This window comes from Pleurodeles waltl, chromosome 9, assembly GCF_031143425.1.
Source record: "Pleurodeles waltl isolate 20211129_DDA chromosome 9, aPleWal1.hap1.20221129, whole genome shotgun sequence".
NCBI lineage: Eukaryota > Metazoa > Chordata > Amphibia > Caudata > Salamandridae > Pleurodeles > Pleurodeles waltl.
In genome coordinates, this window is record NC_090448.1 from 915288495 (window position 1) to 915297857 (window position 9363).

Below are 9363 nucleotides of genomic sequence, written 5' to 3' on the forward strand. Positions count from 1 at the left end.
ACAGTCTCTATAAAAATGGCAATAAGCTATTTTCAAAGTGGACACTGAAAAAAATCAATAGTTCCTGGGGGAGGTAGGTAAAGGTTAGATTAGGAGGTAAGGAAAACACAAGTCGCAATTCTAGGGCATAGGCAGCCCACTGTTGGGGGTTTAAGGCAACCCCAAAGTTACCACACGAGCAGCTCAGGGCCGGTCAGGTGCAGAGGTCAAAGTGGTGCCCAAAACACATACGCGCCTATGGAGAACAGGGGTGCTCCGGTTCCAGTCTGCCAGCAGGTAAGTACCTGCGTCCTCGGGGGGCAGACCAGGGGCGTTTTGTAGAGCACTGGAGGGGGACACAAGTAAGCATACAAAACACACCCTCAGCAGTACAGGGGTGGCCGGGTGCAGTGTGCAAAGCAGGCGTCGGGTTTCAGGTAGGAAACAATGGAGGGACCAGGGGGTCACTCTAGCTGTGCAGGCAGGCACAGGGGGGGCTTCTCGGGACAGCCACTACCTGGGCTAGGCAGAGGATTGCCTAGGGGTCACTCCTGGGTTGAAGTTCGGTTCCTTCAGGTCCTGGGGGCTGCGGGTGCAGTGTTGGTTCCAGGAGCCGGGTCCCTTGTTACAGGCAGTCACGGTCAGGGGGAGCCTCTGGATTCTCTCTGCAGGCGTCGCTGTGGGGGCTCAGAGGGGTCGTCTCTGGTTACTCACGGGCTTGCTGTCGCCAGGAAGTCCTCCCTGAGGCGTTTGTTCTCTGGATCTCGAGCGGGGGGCGTTGGGTGCAGAGTGTGAAGGCTCACGCTTCCGGCGGGAAATGTGCAGTCTTTGAAAGTTGCTTCTTTGTTGCAAAGAAGTAACTGGTTTTAAACAGGGCCGCTGTTCACTGGAGTTTCTTCGTCCTTTAGTCCAGGGCAGTCCTCTGAGGCTTGAGAAGTCACTGGTCCCTGTTGGATGCGTCACTGGAGCAGGTTTTCGAAGTTGGAGACAGGCTGGTAGGGCTGGGGCCAAAGCAGTTGTCATCTTCCTCTTCTCTGCAGGCTTGTAGGTCAACAGTCCTTGTTTCTTCAGGTTGCAGGAATCTTAATTTCCTGGGTTCTGGGGTGCCCCTTAATACTATATTTAGGGGTGTGTTTAGGTCTGGGAGGGCAGTAGCCAATGGCTAGTGTACTTGAGGGTGGCTACACCCTCTTTGTGCTCCCCTGTGGGGAGGGGGGCACAGCCCTAATCGTATTGGGGGAATCCTCCAAACTCAAGATGGAGGATTTCTCAAGGTAGGGGTCGCATTAGCTCAGGACACCTTCAGGGCTGTCCTGACTGGTGGGTGACTCCTCCTTGTTTTTCTCATTATCTCCTCCAGCCTTGCCGCCAAAAGTGGGGGTAGTGGCCAGAGGGGCGGGCATCTCCTCCAGCTGGGATTCCCTGGGGCGCTGTAACAAAGGGGGTGAGCCTTTGAGGCTCACCGGCAGGTGTTACAGTTCCTGCAGGGGGAGGTGAGAAGCACCTCCACCCAGTACAGGCTTTGTTCCTGGCCACAGAGTGACAAAGGCACTCTCCCCATGTGGCCAGCAACATGTCTGGTGTGTGGCAGGCTGGCTGAAACAGGTCAGCCTACACTAGATTTCGGGTAGGTATTCAGGGGGCATCTCTAAGATGCCCTCTGGATGTATGTTGCAATAAATTGCACACTGGTATCAGTGTGCATTTATTGTGCTGAGAAGTTTGATACCAAACTTCCCAGTTTTCAGTGTAGCCGTTATGGAACTGTGGAGTTCGTGTTTGACAGACTCCCAGACCATATACTCTTATGGCTACCCTGCACTTACAATGTCTTAAGGTTTTGCTTAGGCACTGTAGAGGCATAGTGCTCATGCACATATGCCCTCACCTGTGGTATAGTGCGCCCTGACTTAGGGCTGTAAGGCCTGCTAGAGGGGTGACTTACCTATGTCACAGGCAGTGTGAGGTTGGCATGGCACTGTGAGGGGAGTGCCATGTCGACTTAGACTTTTTCTCCCCACCAGCACACACAAGCTGTAAAACAGTGTGCATGAGCTGAGTGAGGGGTCCCCAGGGTGGCATAAGACATGCTGCAGCCCTTAGAGACCTTCCCTGGCATCAGGGCCCTTGGTACCAGGGGTACCAGTTACAAGGGACTTACCTGAGTGCCGGGGTTGTGCCAATTGTGGAGACAAAGGTACAGTTTAGGGAAAGAACACTGGTGCTGGGGCCTGGTTAGCAGGGTCCCAGCACACTTTCAAATCATAACTTAGCATTAGCAGAGGCAAAAAGTTAGGGGGTAACTATGCCAAGGAGACATTTCCTTACAAGGACCATCTTTCCATTTGCAGCAGGAAGTGTAGATCCTTTTGACCGGAGAGACCATTGAGTGTTCCAGCCTTGGAAGTAGGAACTGGGTGTTTTGCTCCCACTACTTCCTTTTGCCAAAGAAGGACTGAGACCTCCACCCTTTCAACGCCTTCCTTCAAAAGAACAAATTCAAGGTAGCCATGGTCATCAAGGTCTTGTCTGCCCTGGACCTTGATGACTAAATGATGTGCTGTATTAGCAGGGTGCTTATTTCCATATTCCTGTCCTCCAGGCCCTTAGGCAGTACCTGTGGTTCACAGCGGGCCAGGAGCATTTGCAGTTCGCAATGCCCCTTTTTATCGGTTCTGTTCATTTTCCCCAGAGCAGAGTCCAGGACATTCAGGCTATGATTCTGATGTTCCTGTCTCGGTCCTGGATCTCATTTAGGATGAGACTGAGGCTTATTTGTTTGTCTTGTTCATCCTGCTGGCCAAACGCACCAGGTGCCACAGGTGGACTCTGCAGTGGGCATCTAATCCTATTAAATACAGCATCAGGGCATGTCTGATTGTATCCAGATTTCAGAGAAGACTACACAAGACCTGCGGTACTTAATAATGAATCATAATTGAGTAAGCAGCAGACCCCTCTCCTTACCCTACGCACACGGACAGTAGGCACTACTAAGCTGGGGAGAACCTCTGGGAGAGGAGAGATCAGAGGCCTCTGGTGTCCACTGTAGACTCAACTCCACATCATATTGTTGGAATTGAGGGCAATTTGCTTGACGTTAAAGGCCTTCCTCCCAACCATCAAAGTAAAGCTGATGCAGGTACTTAAGTACACCACCACCTGTGCTACTGCAACAAGAACAGTGAAGTGGGGTCTTGTGCTCTGTCAGGAGGGTATGTGCCTTTGGAAGTGGCTGCAGCAACAATAACTCTGATGGTAAACCGCATCGAGATCTCTAAACGTTACGGTGGACAAACTCAGCTGCTGATGCTTAGCAGCTCATGAATGGCAGTTGCACCCAAAGCATCTTCAGCTAGGGTGAGAACCCTGTCTCGATCTTTTAGCCACTGCTGAAAATGGGTTTCCAAGGGAGCTCTTTCTCAGAGACTCCTTCCATCTAGAGTGGAGCATTGGGTTCCTGTATGCTTTCCTGCCACTGCCTCTCCACCCAGCGTTCTAAAGAAGATTAGGTACGACTGAGGCTAAGTTCTCCTAGTGGCTCTGGATTGGGCCAGGAGAGTGTGGTATACAGAAATCCTGAGCATTAGCATTTGTCCTCCGATCAAGCTGCCGCTTACAGAGGGGCTCTGTCAGCCTCCGGGTAGGGTACTGCACCAGGCCAGTACACTTTGTAGCTTCATTCTTCGAGATTGACTGGTGGCCGTTCACCTTCATCCTTCCCCTAGAGGTTGTGGAGGTCATCTTGACAGCAAGGCTTCCTTCCACAAAATCAAAATCTTTGGACTCCTGTCGTTGGGAGAAATTTGTGGATTGGTGTAGCAGACAACAATTGACCCATTGCAAGCTGTTACAGGCTGCTTATAGGCTCTTTTCAGCCTTTTTTCTGGTTGTAGGATCAGCCCTCTTTATTTAAATCATTTGATGAGATTAGTAAACGGTTTGCAACAGTTGTTTGTGATGAAATCCTTTGTGATGTCGCAGTGGGACTTGGATTTAGTCCTCAATTTTTTGATGGGCACCCCTTTTGAGCATTGCACAATTATGCTTTAAGAGTTTATATTGAAGGCATTCTTTCACATGGCCGTAAAATTAGCTAGACATGTGAGCGAGCTTAAGCTCTGCCAGTCCACCGTAAACAGCATTCTTTTCAGTTAAGTTGATATTGAACCAAGCTTCCTTTCTACCAAAAGTGGCCACTCCATTTTATGTCAGGCAGGCTATCACTCTTCTGCTTTTCTTTGTTCCAGTTCGCGACTGTTGTAAGCTTTTATATTGTTTGCACCAAAGAGCATAAGGTGGATTATCAGCTCTTTGTTGGGTTCTCTGGAGAAAATATAGACAGGACAGTGCAAAAATTGAGAATCTCTTAATGGATTATTCTCTGGATAAAGGTCTGTTACGCACTAGGTAAAAAGCAGCCCCCAGAAGTTTTACTGGCTCATTCTTCCTGATCAAAGCTTCTTCCATTGCATAAGCAGCATTTTGCCTGCTCAGATTCCTATAGGACCTTTTGATCTGAGACAATTGTCAGAATTACTGTCTCGGGAGGTGCTGCATTGACATCTGTTCACAAGGTCAGGCATCCACAGTTAGAGTATCCATCATCAGAAAGTTTGCTACCAAAGGTAAGTAACTTGTTCTTCTCATGGGTAGTTCTAACTGAAGATTCCTCACCGTCCCTCCTACCTCCCTGTTCTGTGAATTTACCAGTGATAGTTTGGGGGTCTAAACCATGGTTTTGTCCCTCCTAGAATAAGTTGCCCAGCACATAGTCTTGAAGGGCGTTTGATCTGCATTTTCTAAGCATTTGGTGTGGGTTGCCAGTACGGTGAGTGGATTTTTACCCCCACGCCACTCTTGACTGTTATATTGTGATATTAAATACTGAGGCAACCTTTTTTATAAGCAGATGTTTATGGGATGAGCACGTTGCCATCCTATACTTTTAAGTTTCATTGTTGGAAGAAGTTACTATTTTGCGACTATAGGTGAGCGATTGTATGCTGCTTTTACATGAATCTAGGCACACCTTTTGTTCTGATTACACGCTAGGTTTGTTATTTCATACCTGTTTTACTATACGGGTTGCTCATGTCCTGATAAAGACCCTCCCTAATGGCTTTACCCAACCACACAGTTCATAGGGTCGAATTGTTGATGATCTTGTAGTTGTCTTGACAAAGGCTCAACCTCTCCTGGAGGACTTTTAAAAAATCCTCTAAGCTATCTAGTGTGTATTGAAAAAATAATTAAACTGACAGACAGCCGTCAGGTGGCTTTGCACTGTGCTTTCAGTTTTATCTAGTTTTGTCACCTGAATCCTTCACATGTCACTCTGCATGAGCACATACATCACAAATTTGCACTTGTTGGAGCAACCATTTTTTGATATGTTCATAGATTTCATGTACACTGGATAAATATACATGCTGTGTGCAGTAATCTCTGTCCAGGTGTATTTCTTTTTTCCTCCTTTTTGAAAAATCATTTTCCATTCAAATGTGTTTTTGAGTTATGCGTTGAGTCCCTTAAAGGAATATAGGTCCCCTATAAATAACTGTGTGCGATACCTAAAGGGCCCCTCTGTATGTGTCATGGGTTCTGATCACAACTCAAATTCCTACGAGTTGAATCTGAATATGCACCATAAAGCCATAAAGAGTGGGAATCTAAGCTCCTTATGACCATGGTGAAGGATGTCCGAGGCCAGCGTAGGTATAGGCCCTGTTCCAGGTCTTCACTTCATCAAAGTCCTCCCACACAAAACATATAAAGAAGAGGAGGTACAGCTGCAAGCACCAACATGGTAAGACCACTCTTGGACACTTCATTGGAGCCAGAGTTGGTTGAAGCTCCCTTGTAATATCCAGTGCTGTTGATGCCGGCAGACATTCTGGCACTGTGCCATGTTTAAGATTTTCCAATGTGCTATGATCCTTTCTAGAGCACCTTTGGGTCCTATGAGTCCTCTGGTGATGCTGTATAGATTCTCCCCAGCACATTTTATCCACAGCAACTTTCATCTCCTTTGTGTCTCCCCACATGGCGTAATCAGCATCACCCCTGGCTCAGATGCTGATCCTACAGTGGCCTTCTCCAGGTGCGCTGACCTGGACTGTAGCCCTGATACTGTAGGTGCAGACACCAGTTTCATAGTAGTCCCTTGCTGGCTGTAAACTCCTGGGACTTATGCATAGGTTCAGAAGGGAAGCACAATGTCTGTATGCAGATAAATATGTTGAAGAGCACGCATCTCTAAGTAATCTGTTTTGGACAGACTCCAATCAAGATGACCATTAAGAGCCGTTACAGGAGTCTCAAGGCCCGGCTGCGGCCATTGGGGCCTCTTTAGACCTGGAATTTTTGGACCCAGCAGGACCGTTTTCCCCAGAAGTACTCTTTTATCACTCAAAAAGAAAGGCAGCAGATTTTCTGGAGTTAATTCTGATTGCTGTGGAAACTGAATCAAACAACCTCACATAAGTCCAACAGCCCTCGGCCCATACCTCATAGCCACTGCTTCCCTTTAATGAGTTCCTTCTAGACCCTGTGCTAGCCACATGGACTAAGCCATCATTGGTCCCCACTGTCAATAGATTTGCTTCCAGGAAGTATAGGCCTGCCGTGGGTGACACTTTTCTTTTCTAACACCCTTTCCTAGAAATCCTTGTTAGTCAGGCCTCGTCCTCATCTAGTGCCCTAGCAGATAGGACATTTTAAAAAATGGAGTCTATAAGCCTAGTACTCAAATCCTTAAAATGCATGTGTCTTTTGGGACACTGTGTGCTAGATATGGGATATGGTGGCCACGCTCATCCCTGATCTTCTCCAGAAGCTCCAGGTTCACTTTCAAGCCCTCATCAGGGATATTCAGGGGCAAATGGACAGGTAATCCAGACCAATTTGCATACTGCTGATTTAGTCCCCAGGTCTATGGGGACATCTATCACTGTTCGCATATGCACCTGACAGAGGTGGTCTGGATTATTCCCTAATGCACAGTCCTCATTAATGAACCTTTACTTTGAAGGCACTGAAATATTCGGGCAAAAGGCTGACTCAGCTATGGAATGTTTTAAGGCAATTTCTACCACAGCCCATTCCCTTGGTATGCAACCCCAAATGAAAGACTTCCAGACGTTTCAGAAGATTTGTGGCTTTGGGAGAGTCCTCAAATTCTCCAACCCTAAGCCACCTTCATTCAGTAAAAAACCTAAAACCCCATCCTAAATCAGTACAGTGTCAGGCAAAAGGTAGAGACCAGCTACCCAAACAGTTAAACCCTCCTCCTTCACTACAGGGTTACTGCTGTAGTTCGTTGTCAGTTTATTTGATGCCTGTAGGAGGCTGGGTTTCTCTTTTTTCAAAGCATGTAAGACCATTTCTTCGAGCAGCAGGGTCTTAAAAATTGTGGAAAAGAGGTGTACCCTACCGTTAAATCTGTCACCTCACTGGATCCCTCCCTACTGGTCAGACCCTTCGCAAGAACACAACTTAGCAGCCCTGCCTAGCAGTAGCCACCTTGCTTCAGAAAAGAGAAGTGGAGTTGGTGCCAGAGGAGGAGGTTGGTCAAGTATGCCATCCCTGATCATTATTTGATGCAGAGGACGACAGTGGTCTTCGTCTGATCCTAGACCACATGGTCTTGAACCTCCTCTGCAAAGATAGATTTGTAAGAGACTTCTGTCTGCAGATTCCTTACCTAACACTATTCCCCCGGCATCGGACTGGATATGGAAGTCTTTCTGAGCAGTTCCCTTGCATGCCGGTAGGTGGTATCGTTCAGGTCCATGTGGCATCAGCAGTGTTGTCCACGCCATAAATGACATGCACAGTGACAAAATTAATGTAACTGTAGGACGCTGACCTTAGTTCCTTTTCCTCACCATCACCGCAGATCCGTATTGCGTTCCTTTGTCATTTTTTTTTTTTAAGACGTTTTGTTGACATTTATCATGATTGCGCCCTTTTTCCACGTTTTTGGGAACGTCTCCCCTGAAAAAACAACTGGTTTTAAACCTTGTAGTGCCACTCAATGGCAAATGTCTGTGACGGACCCCCACTTGGAATGCCTTTGGTGCTTGGAGCCGGACCACGACTCCAGGGCCTGATTGGAGTGCAGGAATAGGCACCCAAAGGCCATTTACAAGCAAGGCATGAAGCTCCTGGCCACTCAACATGGCAACTCCTTACCGCTCCAGGTTCCAGTCGCAAGGGAAGTCCCAGGTGCGTTCTCAGATTTGCTTGCTTTGGTCATTGTTGCGACCCAGAACTTCTTCAGGTAAGTCTCTCAAAAAGAAGTCCAAGAAGTTGAAGCATTTTATACTTTTCTGCACCAGTCCAAGTCATTGAACGAGGCACAGGAACACACCACAAATCTAGGCTCTGCTCCCACGTTGTTCCTAAGTAGCCTGAGCCTGGGTCTACCAAGTGCTTTCCAAGGGTTTCCTTAGTAACCCCTGACAAACTATGTGAATTCTTTGAGGCCAGACCCCTCTGGAGCATCTTTGGGATTGACACCAACTAGATTTTCACCAGCTGGTTCGCCCACAGCATCAGTTGGGCCCTCAGAATTTGTTAGTGGTGCAGATCAGTCCTGGCCCTGACTTTGTAAACTCCTCTGGGGTTCGTTCTACTGGTGCAATTCTTGGCACTGCTGACGCCCATTAATGGTGCTGACCTAGTCATGATTCCTGACTCCGATACGAAGTCGGACCGAGGATGCCAGCACCGACTGGACCCAGTCTGTCTGAATTTGAGACAGAGGCTTATTTTCCTTAAAGGCCCTGTGAGAAACACAAATGGAGGGGTTCAGAGGATCCCTACAGCTAACCCAGCTCCTAGACAAGTCCATTTCTGAAGAAAACAGGTATTAGTAACTTGCTGATACCAGTGGTCTGGATACTTGACCAGACACTGGTCTCCTCTCTTCTGCCACAGTGGCTATGGAGGAAGGGGTCTCGTTTGCGGTAGTGGTCCAGAGGGCGCTTGAGGTCTTGGACCTGACATTTGCCATGGTGGAAGTCTAAAACAACATTTTGACAAAGGTGCTTCAACCCAGGGTATCCTCCTCAGAACATCAACTGTGCTTTAAAGGAGCACTCACTGATGTCCTGCTCATGCCTGGGCCAAGCCCTGCACATGCATGTGCAGAGGACCATCGCCCCACTCCTGGGGATCCAACCTTCCTTACCATGCACCCCAGCCCTGAGAACCTGGGGGTCAAGGCCTCTATCTCCAAAATCAACCCTGGTGTATTCCCTATCCCACCACTAAATAGGGAATCTAAAGCAGCTTTGCACTGTGGTCTGTCTGATTTCGTTGCACACGTGCTGCCTATTTTCTTGGAAGAGGCATGGGCCATACTCTCCCAAGCTACTG